Raw genomic sequence first — 11,519 nt, 5'->3', positions numbered from 1 at the left:
TTCTGTGGGCTTGTCTTTCCCTGCCATACACTGCCAATTCTGTCCCCGCAGGGAGGGTTGGTGGTGTTACTGTTTATTCCCATGACTAAAATTACCAACATTTTAAGGCGTGTAGACTGAGCAGCAAGCGGAGGCAAGACCCACCTGAGGTACCTCTGCTGCCCAAGGAGGACGAATGACAGGACCACGGCAGGGGAAGAGGGAGATAGTGGGGACAGAGGGAGAACACAGACAGCATGGGAGGGGGGAAGACCTCTGCCATCTGTTAAATTCGGTACCGTGACCCCCTTCCTGGGGCTCCTGTGGTACTGGGAGGTCACTGGCACTGGTTCGGCTCCTGTACTGCACTTTTGTGGTAAAGCGCTCTCCAAAGCATTGCTGTGGTTTCGGGGTAGTAGAAGGGAAAAGCTCCCGATATCCCATCCTGGTCACTCCAGTCTTAGCATTGCGTAGTTCCATGAGTCTCAAAGGAGCGACACTGCTGGGATTCAGGCTCAGTTGTTATCGCATCTTGCTTGCCTCTCTGATCCCCCGCTCTCACTGCAGCCGGCATCCGAGGGGCCCCACCAAAGGCTCCCAGGGGCAGACGGGGCAGCTCTGCTGCTCCCAAACACCAGCAGGGCTCCGAACCAAAGCACAGACACCCTGAGAAGTGCTCCTGCCTGCTGCCTTTTGTCCAGGAGAAGGACGCGGCCTTCATGACAGTAAAGTGCAAATAAGGTTATTCTACATTTGAAGAGTAGCTTTAAATGCAACATTATGATCTAACATTAAACACAGCGTTTGTGATGAAAGCCCAGACTGGTGCGATATGAGCAGGACATACAGTGCAAGGCCAGAGATGTGTTTTTCATGAAATTAGTTAACTGAGAGTACACGTTTCCTCATATTTAGTAAAATTGCAAATGGCTGCTCCAAACCTTAAAGATAATTTTTGAATTTTATTTTCATAGGATTTTTGTAAGCCTATAGAAGCGTGCTTGAGCAGAACATGCGGAGAGGCTGAAGAAAACCCTTTACAACACCGTACCGCAAATATTCTAAGTGAGACAGATTTTACAGTCGGAGCAGATGGATTATCATTATACGTTTAAAATTGTCAAATGCAGTCAGGAAGACTAAGTGAGAAGGGAAGGGTTTTGTAATTCTCATTCTTATGAAGTAAACATTTCATACTTTAACAATTCCAGGCGATCGGAATTTGCTACTGGAAAGGATCTTTTGAGTTTGCATTCTTGGTGAGGCAGGTGGAAACTCCCCTGTGAAGGCCGTGAGATGATACTCCTGGAGAGGGAGTCCTCCTCTGGTGTTGCAAGCTTGGTCTGTAGATCTTCAACCTTGGATTTAAAACAAAAACAACAAAAAAGAGAGTGGATATGTAATTATGAATAATTAAAAACAGAAAGTATGGCATATGTCTAATGGGCCAGAGTTTTACCTGCTCCTTCTGCAGCCTCCATTTGCATGCACCTAAAGCTGTACACATATAACAGCTTAAGTTGTACCCACTTAAATTGACTTGGCCATCCATGTTAACTGTGAAAGCATAAGAATGTCCTGGGATTTACGTCTCCAGTCCCATGCACATGCTAACATTTAAATACGTATATGTTTTAAAATAGCTGAAATGCAAACAGGGTTTTTTAACCCCATTAGTGCAAATACATGCATAGGTCAGTTTATAGGAATGAAGAAGCTATCGATTATAAAAGGGCTGGAAGCATTCAAGCTCAACAGATTTTGAAAGTAATAAAGAGTAACTACATGTACTACTAAACTGATTACTAATAAATAGATTTGTTATTAGTCTCAACTCAATATTGCTACGTAAATACTTTTTACCATATTAAGAGTCATATTCATTCACTTAGATATTTCACAAAATTGTAATAACCTTGAAAGTTGATGGAAATTTAGTAAAGCTCTGACAAGTCTTCATGAAAATATTCTGCTTTTTAGAAATACAACCAGAGATTTTAAAACATTATTTCTTTTGCTATTCAGTATGCTATGAATGCTACAGAATACAGTACAGTCATATTCAAAACACAGTAACCTTGGGGGTTCCAAAATAAGTTAAGATCATCATGCCCAGGTTTATGCACATTGCATACACAGAAGCTCACAGTGAAGTGGATCTCTGCAGGCTTTGGCTCCTGACAGTCCATTCCACGTATCTTTTAAAAAACAACTTTAACAAAAATGAAATCAATTAAGCTAATAGAATTACATCTTTCCACTGTTTGAAGCCTGCACTGCAAAACACACGAGGCACCACGTATTAATGGCATATTGTGAAGCTGGAAGTCACTCAGTTTTGGTGAATGAACTTGAGCTCCTCAAATCCCGCAGTTCCCCAACTGCCATCCAGCGATGCATTCCTTTTTGGGTGGTAATTATCCACTATTAAAATATTAGCAGACCATTACAGACAGCAGAGTTCCCCTGGTAACGGTGAGCACACAGCAGTTTGCGTAGACGTACCTGACACTGCAGCTAACCAGAGACCTCTTGCAAGCCAGCCACCACGCTGCTGGGCACCTGCGGGTACTGATTAAGGAATGGATCTCCTAAGTAACGCCAAGACTCTCAGATGTGTTTTTGGGAAACCAAAGAGCAGATTGCTCATGGAAACAGTAAAGGCAACCCAACCCATCCTGAACTGCAGCTGCATGCCACCTGCGGGAGCAGAGAGACCCTCCCAGAGCACCAGGAGCCCATGGTATGGGACCGTGGGGAGTCCACTCCTAAATGCCAGGGTAACGTCATACGCGAAGCATACCTACCTCGAGGGACGAGCTCCATTTTGGGAGGGCGCAGCTCATGTTGTGCTGTGCGCGATGTTGTGGAATGGGAGGGATGCGGGTAATTTTAGAACAGCGTCACGATTTCCTGGCGTAGGGACAGATGCTTTGCGCTACGTACGGCTTGGTTGCCCTGTTACGTACAGCTGTGCTTTCAGTGTGTTAGATCGCTTTGGTTGTGAGGCCAAAAGATGCGTTGAATAAAATCAGAATTTCTTTCTTCCAGAAGTACATGTCCTGTAAAGTGGTGCAAACACTGCAAAAAATGAGGCTATGAAATCCACGGCCTTTAGGTGATCGGTTCACTCGGCGACAGCTGAGTGCTGAGTGACAGCTGAGTGAGACACAGTGACTGCTAGGACTCCGCCGGACCTGGACGCCCCCACCTAAGCGCAAGGTTCGCACGTGGGTGACTCCCAGCAGGCACAAGTTCTCACCACCGCGTGAGAAGAAGCTGCAATGGAACAGTCTTTTGATGGACTGCTGCTCCTCTTTGGAGTACGTAAACAGTTTTGGAGCTGTTTCATATTCCTTCTGCATTATAAAAGGGTTTTGCTTATTACTGAAGTATAATTCTTTACTGGGAAAAGGCTTTGCCATATTTAGTACCACCGGTATACCTCTGCATGTTAATGAAAGTGATTTCTTGCTTGATTAGAATGCACGGTACGTACACAATGCGCCACGGCATTCGAAGAACCATATAGAGCATTTGTACTTGCTCTGCCCTCAGGAAGTGTATTTCTAAGACAGTTTGCTTTTTCGAATCTGACAAAATCATCAGTCGAGCACATTACCCAGGGAATGACCCGGCAGGCAGAAGAGAAAGGAGAGGGGACAGAGGAGTGAGAGGCCCCGCTGCCGGCGTGCGGGTCCCTGGGGAGAGCGCTCCGGCACGGCTGCCCGGCCGTCGCCATCCCAGCCTGCGGAAGCCAGTCAGCGTCAGCAGCAATCTCATACCCATGGGAATCAAAAGCCAGTTAGGGCTTCTGAAGCAAAACTGGTTTTGAGCTGAGCGCCTTGGTTATGCACAGCAAACTGACTCATTTTATTGAAAGATATATAACTTCATTTCGACTAGCTATGCGGTTTGGAAAACTCAAGTAATACTTTCAGTCAAGACAAACAGTTCCTAATAATGTTGCAATAAGCGAATATATTTTACAGCTATGCCAACTTTAATGACAGCTCTCAATTTCTTTTCCTAATCAGGACACTTTTTGGTGTCTCAAGGTATAGATTTATGACCCCTTTCCAACCGTAAATGGATAATCTTGCATTTCACCTTTTTGCTGTATTAACTACTTGCATTGAATGGCTTGTACAACACATGATAAAAATCATCATGCCTACTGAGTTCTATAATAATCTTTGGCCATCTTTTATGCTTTTCTTGGTTTTTGTCTTCTATCCTAGAATTTTGGCTTTGCTTTTGAAAGACTCAAAGCGCTACAGATGTTTAGGTCTGTTTATATACGTACACGTTGTGTACACGTACAAATACATACACACGACTTTAGCATGAGCAAAAAGACAGTGTTTCATGTTTAACAATTTTAACTGTAAAATATATGGTACCTGAGATTTTTGTGAAAGTAACGAAATGTCAAGTTAACAACTGTTCACCAGCGCAGGGCACTGTGTTTACTGGTCTTCCAGAAAAAGAGAAGATACTCACTGCCTTGATGTCTTGTTTTGCTTTCTTCGTTTCCACTTGGGATGTTCCGTTTAATTTTTCTCCTCTAGCTTTCATCATCTGTGTATGCTGTTTGACGCGCTGTTCCAGTTTCTTTTCTCTGAGGGATCTAAGTAAACACGGTAAAATTATAATTTCTGTTGCTTTATATTCATTGACCCTTCTGTTTCCAGTTTCAAGTATTTTAACACACTTCTGCCAAAAATATAAAAACACAGGCAGCAAGGGGAGCAAATGCTGGGGCTTTGCCTTTGCTAATACGAACTTGGTGGTGTGGCACCACGTGGTGGCCTTGTGCTGCTGTATCCTACATCGGCTCTTACTCTTGCAGGGGTCTGTTCGTGTATTTAGTTATTTATGTAAATCAACGCCTTGCCTCGCTCAGCGCATAAGCTCGATGGTGCTCCGCGGGTAGGTCAGAGCCTGGTGGTGCAGCAGGCTGCTTCTGGTGGGCCCTTTGCACAGCTGCTCTAGAAGCTGGAAGGCTTCCAGTGAACGAGGCAGTGGGACAAAAAAGGGGAAAAGCAGAGATGTGCAGTCCAGGAAGCTGAATGAGGTCCTGGAATTCATGGGAGGAAACACCAATGGGGAGTTCAGCACAAGCAGTAGCTGAACCTAAACGAAATGCTGCAGAAAGCGTGCTAACAAAACAAGAACTTGAAGGCGCAGCTGAGCTGTACCCAGGGCAGGCGGCTGAGCCATCTACAGCGCATGCAAACGACTTCTTGACTGTCTTGCCTGTAAATTAAAATCATGTTGGGCAGCAGAAATGCAAAAAAGAGTACTACAGAACAGCCCTTTCCAATGCACGAGGGATATTCATGCAGGTATGAAAGCCGCTACAAGAACAGGACTGAAATATCATTGACAGCTAAATAAATGTATTTACTCTGCTTTACTTTTTGTGCTCATCAGACCTGCCTGGCCATAGCCGTGGTGTCTGTAACCACATTTCTTCCATACTATGAGACAGTATAATATACTGCATTTTTCCTTAAAGCTATCCTTGATTTACAGTAGTTGATTTTCAGTAGTTATGTCCTGAGATTATCAGCTAGAACATGCTTATACAGTTAGTCCGGTTACAGCCTCATGTAAAAAGATACACTCATCTTTAGAAGTGCAAAATGGAGCAAACCAACACACCTTGTAATCAGAAAACCAAACAGAACATTTCAAGCTTCCCCCATATATGTTAAAGCCAAATAGAAAAAAAGCCTGAAACTTAATTTGAATATTTTCTAAAAATAGCATCAGACGTTTTACAGGCTCTTAAACATTTGAGGCAGGTTCAAACTTCTCCCGGCTCTTTTTTTCTTTTCTTTTCTTTTTTTTTAAACTCTCATAAAGAAGAATGATTTCAAGTATTTTCCAGCCCGGCTGACAGACTAGAACAACCGAGACAAGTATGTTCATTTATACTGCAGGGCGAGCCTGTCAAGGTGAGGCCATCAATCAGCTGAGATTTGTTTAGCTCATTTTGCAAAAAGGACCAGAGACACTCAGCTTCTCATCAGCCCTCTGGCTCACATTTGCTGTATTAAGATGATATAGAGATACTATAAAATAGTTGGTTTATTATTAAAATAAATTATTACTATAATAAAATAAGAATTGCTGTAACAGCATGCTTCTCGTCTTGATATCGCATTGTACGTGAAGGAGCAAATGCATACAGCTCAGGTGCAAGTCTCGAAGCGCTAGTGATTATCTTTTAACATATTTTTTTTCAAGTAAACCTGGAATTAACTTAATTTTTATTTCTCTTTTAGCCACAGTGTTTGTTGATTAGGGTGCAAGATTTTTTTACCTGACAGGATAGCAAAAAAGAAATGAATACTTTCATAGTAACAAAATCAAATGGAAGTCATCAATAGTGTTACATAGGAAGAGTTTATAATCGTATCTTTTTAGCACTCGCCTTGTAGCTTCATCTTTTACTTTCAGCAACCTTTCTTCCGTTATTTCAGGTGTCCGATCCTGTTTCTCAGCTCCCTCTTTCACAGAGTAATAACCGATGTTATTAGTAGCATATGGTGCATTTTTTGGTACCTACAGCAAAACGCAATGCTAACACACTATAAGGAAATTAACGATATCAATTGAAAACTGGTTTCTTACTGAAATTAAAAATGCCGTAAAGGCTGTCACTCATTGAAGCCACGGTCAGTGGGCAGTGACTGTTGGGGAAATGCTGTGTCGGGCGTTCGGCTGCTGACCCTCCCCGCGGGCTGCGGGCCGGGGCGCCTGGGGCAGCCAGCAGCAGCTCACAGCGAGCACCGCGCGCCGCTGTGAAATGCTCTGGGGACGTGCTCTTAGGAAGACACTTTCCATGTTTTCCCACTCGTCACACAGCAAGAACATGCTTCTATTTCTGTAAGAGGGTTTAATACAGAGTCCAGTAAATCAGAAATCAAAGCTGTGAGAAGGCTTGGCTTAAATACTTTTGGTTTTTTAGTAAAATGATAATGATACCGTGGAGGCCATGGGAGTTACAAAATGACTACGCTCATGAGTTCTGCTAAGGCTACAATGGCTGCAGTCAGAGTCCTGTAACTGAATTCCGCATCTTGTGCTCCTATGTTTTTATTGCCTCCAATTGAGCTGTAACATTCACAGAGGAAATGTGATATTTATTTCATATTTACTTAGAAGAGTATTATTTCCCCAAGATCTGGGGGGGGGGGGGGGGAACCAGACAGATAAAACAAATCTGTTTAAGTTATTTAAAGTCAGGGTAATGCTGATGCTTTACATAAACTTCTACCATAAAGTAGAAAACTTAAAAATACTGCTTAATGACTTGAGAACAAACCCCACAGACCAAAGCCGCGTCCACCCTCCTGCCAGGGCTCGGTAACGGTGCCGTTCAGTTACATCTTAAGCTCCCAAGATCTCTTAAAACTTGCTGCACCAACAGTCCTCCAGAAACTCCCAACTTTGGTCTGCACGGCTCGTTCTTCTCCCAGACTTTTACAAATCCATTCTAGCTAAATTAAGCACGTACCTGTGCCGTTCAGTTTAGTGGACAGCCTTAGGGTGCCATGATGTTTTACACTGCTTGGCTTATACCACCTTAAGACTGTTTTCTCTGAAACAGTTTTAAAACCCATTGGTGTTTTAGAGAAGGCGTTCACAGCGAGGACTAGACCTAGGCGCAAAGCAAGACGTGCCAGCAGCGGCGTCTGGCCAGAAGATTTGCTCATAGCAAACTGAGTTTCCTTGTTGGTATATTACATATAATTAGCTAGTTCAGTAATCGTTAGGAAGAATACGTGACTTTCATCCCTAGTAGAAGCATAGAATAATCTTACAAAAGGCACTCAGGTCTAAGGAGATCAAGGTGGTGGCAGGCGTGGCAGCACGCTAAGTTTAGGGCCAAAAATAAGGGGGGAAAATTGGGAAATTTATAGATATATTTTCAAACCTAGGACATTGTACTAACGGTAATTGTAATTGGCAACATATTCTATCTTTCAAATTCTGTCCTATCTTACTTTCTTCCAGGTAGATTTGCATTTACCTTTAATTGTAGCTGAAAGAGGTATTTGCTTGATCTCCTGTTACTGAAGATTGGGAAAATGACTCTCACCTGTAACTTCAGCATCGCATGTTTAGGAGCCCACGGGAGACAGCTATCCTAACGGCACATGGAGCTCTGAGTCGTAATGACACCTGAGCTTTGAGAACATGGCTCAGTGGCATAGAATTGCATCCCAAGTTTTCAAAGACGTTAAAAAGTACCTTGTGGTGGTCAAGTTCATAAAACCACCATCATCCCATTCCGGGACTGCTAACCCAAAACCTTCACCAACGCGGCATCACGGCCCTTGGGGATTACCTGAGCCGATAAGTAAAAACAACTGAAGATGTTTTGGCAATATAGCAATATATTTTTCATTTAACTGAAATATAAAATCAATTTTGTGGCAAAGTATCAGTCTTAAAAACGCATTACTGAAAAAGCATACTTAATGCATTTTCTCACATACCGCCTGTGTACACGTAGCGGCAGCACCCTGCAAGTCCGACCCTTGTCTCAGTGCAAGTAACATAGTGCCAGAACCGGGGAAAAGGGAGGCCAAGTGCGGGTTTTCTAATTACGTTAGCCAAATCTGGGGAGCAATAGTAGGTAGGACAATAGGGCCATTTGGTAGGAAAACAGTAGTTCCAGGAGAGAGGGCAGGAAGAGGCTCAGAAGAGCCGGCACCTTGTATTTTCGTTACAGGAGAAGGGCAGCTTCAATGTCCTCCTGTGCCCCAGTGAAAAGGCAGCTGGCACCCTGCCCGTACAGACTTCTGCCAGGTGTTCTGACCACTGGGCTGCACAGCCTCTGTCTCTTACCTCAGAGGATATTCGGTTATTTACAGAATACAGCCCAGCAGCCTTGTGGAGTCGCTTGCGGAAGAGCTAAGTCACAGCCCTACCTCCACATTCAACTTCTCACGTTCCCAGAAACCTGCTCCTTCGCCCGTGGTTGTAGGGTCAGGCCCTTCCCTCAGCATTTTCCTGATAAAGCTACAAAAAATTTTGGTTTTGTTCTGCCGAGTTGAATGTCTTTAAAAACTCAAAACTATTCCGTGAAGCCAAATTATTTCCCAGACAAACCACCTTACCTATACTTCACGTTAATAAATTCCCAAGGTTTTGCACTGAGAAAAATTACTGCTGTAGATTTGAAATATTTTATAGGCACTTCATTTTTCTCAGTACAAAAGCTTACCTCCAAACTGGCTGACAATAAAACTGCCAATTATATTTTAATAGCATTGCTTTGTAACCACCCTGCTGCAAAGAAAGTCAATCAACTAACAGGAGGAGAACGCTATAGAACAAATCCATTTCCAGAACTATCCCTGCTGACATTAGCAATTAAGGAGAGGACAGAGCAGAAATGACACGGCGCGCTCACGTTGACTTGACACATTGTCATGGTGTTAGCTGGGGCAGAGTGAATGTCCTTCCCCGCAGCGGGCCCGGTGCCGGGCTCGGGGCTGAGTAGGAACACAACGCCGATAACACACCGAGGTTTGGCCGCTGCTGGGCAGCGCTTGTACTGGTCAGGGCTTTTCCAGCTCCCCAGGCGCCGCCGGGGGCACGAGGAGCCGGGAGGGGAGGGGGCACGGCCAGGAGAGCGGGTTCACACTGGCCAGAGGGATATTCCATATCATGTCACGTCATGCCCAGTGTGTTACTGGGAGGGGCTGGCGGGGGGAGGGAGGCAGCGATCGCGGCTCGGGGACGGGCAGCGTCGGTCGGCGGGTGGTGAGCGGCTGTGCCGCTTGTGGGTTTGGTTTTTTCTTTTCCATTTTTTCCTTTTCCTTTTTATTATATTATCATTATTGTTATTATGATAATCATTATTATTATTATTTTATTGTAATTATTAAACTGTTCTTATCTCAACTCCTAAGGGGTTTTTTTGTGCTTTTGCTCTTCCGAGTCTCTCCCCCGCCCCACAGCCGTGGGGGCAGCGAGCGGCTGCGGGGTGTTTAGTTGCCGACCGAGGCTGAACCACGACACACATACGCGCAGAAAGAGTGTTTACTTTTGGGAAAGTCAAGGTATGCAGTGGCAACTGCAAGCGACCAGTACTTGCCTCTCCCTGCCTTTATCATCATTACTCAAAACTAGGACCCTAAATCCAAGACAATCCCATGATTTCAGGAAACATATTTTAAGTTTTATTACGTAAGGACAGCTACCTTGTGTTCCCCCACCCCCGCCCCCCCCCTCCAACAAGAACAATTTGAAAACCAAAATCTTTAGGGTTAAATAAAGGAATATTCTCTGTAACACTCAAGGAATATGAAAACTGCTTCTAACAAGATTATCAAAGAACAAAGAAATACACTAAACAGGAAAGCAGAAATTAATGACTGTTAATATAAAAATATGAGAACGTGTTGCAACGCTCTTACTAATGTCAGTATTTCCTGGGTATTGATGCAAACTACAGTAAGGGGAGCGCAGCAGCGAGCGCACAGTCGGTACGTGGTCCTGCGGTGCCATCTCCCGTCGCACACCTGCACACGCACGGACCTGCCTTCGAGAGCTCTTCAGTTCGTGCGGCCTTTAGGTCCTGTACCGTTTATGCCACTTTAAATTCACCGTTTGTTATCATTGTGCACGTGTATCATTATGTCATTGCCAGTACCTAAATATGTTCGTTTTGCTTTGGTTTTTTTAAAGAAGAAAAACTTTTACAGGAGAAATTAAAGAAATGTTTTCTGTGAGTGAACATGTTACTCTCCCCATTTATTTATGTGGGACCATGGAAGAGAAAAATGAGGAATATTTAAATGGATCTCGTAACAATATACTTATTCTTTCTCTTGTCATTCAAACTTCCATTCTATTCTACGCTAACTGAATTTCTGTAGTCCTAAAAACAATCGTCAGGCTGGCCAGAACAAAGACCTTTGTACCTAGAGAAAGCAGACTGCACAGCTTCAACAAGATCAGCGGAACCCCCGGGGGCTGTTATCCATCAGGAAAGTGCTCGGGGCCTCAGCAGGAATTCCTCTAGTAAGTTTTCCATAAAAAACCATCTGCATGTTCCGATCCGACCCCTACCGTTCATGGCAGAAAGATGCATTTTTCTCACACCACCTGCTTCTGCTCCTGCTCCTGCTTTGAGCATTGTGAAATTACCCTTGGTGTCGGATATTGCTACACAACAGAACAGTTTCCGGAACTGTCACACTCACATCATCAGCCTAAAGTGCAGAGAAGGCGGGAAGTAAGTCACCCACGTTGGTTTGATCCAGATACACAAAAGGAAAGTCTGTGTAAAAGCAGTTAAGCACAAGTAAATACTATGAATCCTACCCAGTAATTCGAATGAGCTGCTGGTGCCAGTAACGCCCCTGGGGAAGTGCTGCCCTTTGCCTCGTGGCGACCCCGCCGCAAGATGACCCTTCGGGACGTGCAGCTGCCCTTGCTCTGCAACCGCTTCGCCTGCGCACATAAAACTCTCCCGCAAACTCCTTTTGGCACCACAGCAAACCTGCTTGGCT

At 44.2% G+C, this 11,519-nt stretch overlaps 1 long non-coding RNA gene across 1 annotated transcript; it reads right to left on the bottom strand.

Moving 5' to 3' along the window:
- Positions 1-789: 789 nt before the first annotated feature.
- LOC135315448 (uncharacterized) lies at positions 790-11,156 on the bottom strand. The gene is made up of 3 exons (XR_010374907.1): positions 11,077-11,156; positions 4,483-4,609; positions 790-1,337 (listed from the first exon to the last, which is right to left on the bottom strand). It is a non-coding gene; the product is annotated as an uncharacterized LOC135315448 (long non-coding RNA).
- Between the last annotated feature and the right edge of the window lie 363 nt (positions 11,157-11,519).

This window comes from Phalacrocorax carbo, chromosome 12, assembly GCF_963921805.1.
Source record: "Phalacrocorax carbo chromosome 12, bPhaCar2.1, whole genome shotgun sequence".
Classification (NCBI taxonomy): Eukaryota; Metazoa; Chordata; class Aves; order Suliformes; family Phalacrocoracidae; genus Phalacrocorax; species Phalacrocorax carbo.
Note: the sequence above shows the minus strand (reverse complement) of the source record. Positions and strands in the feature narration are given on the sequence as shown.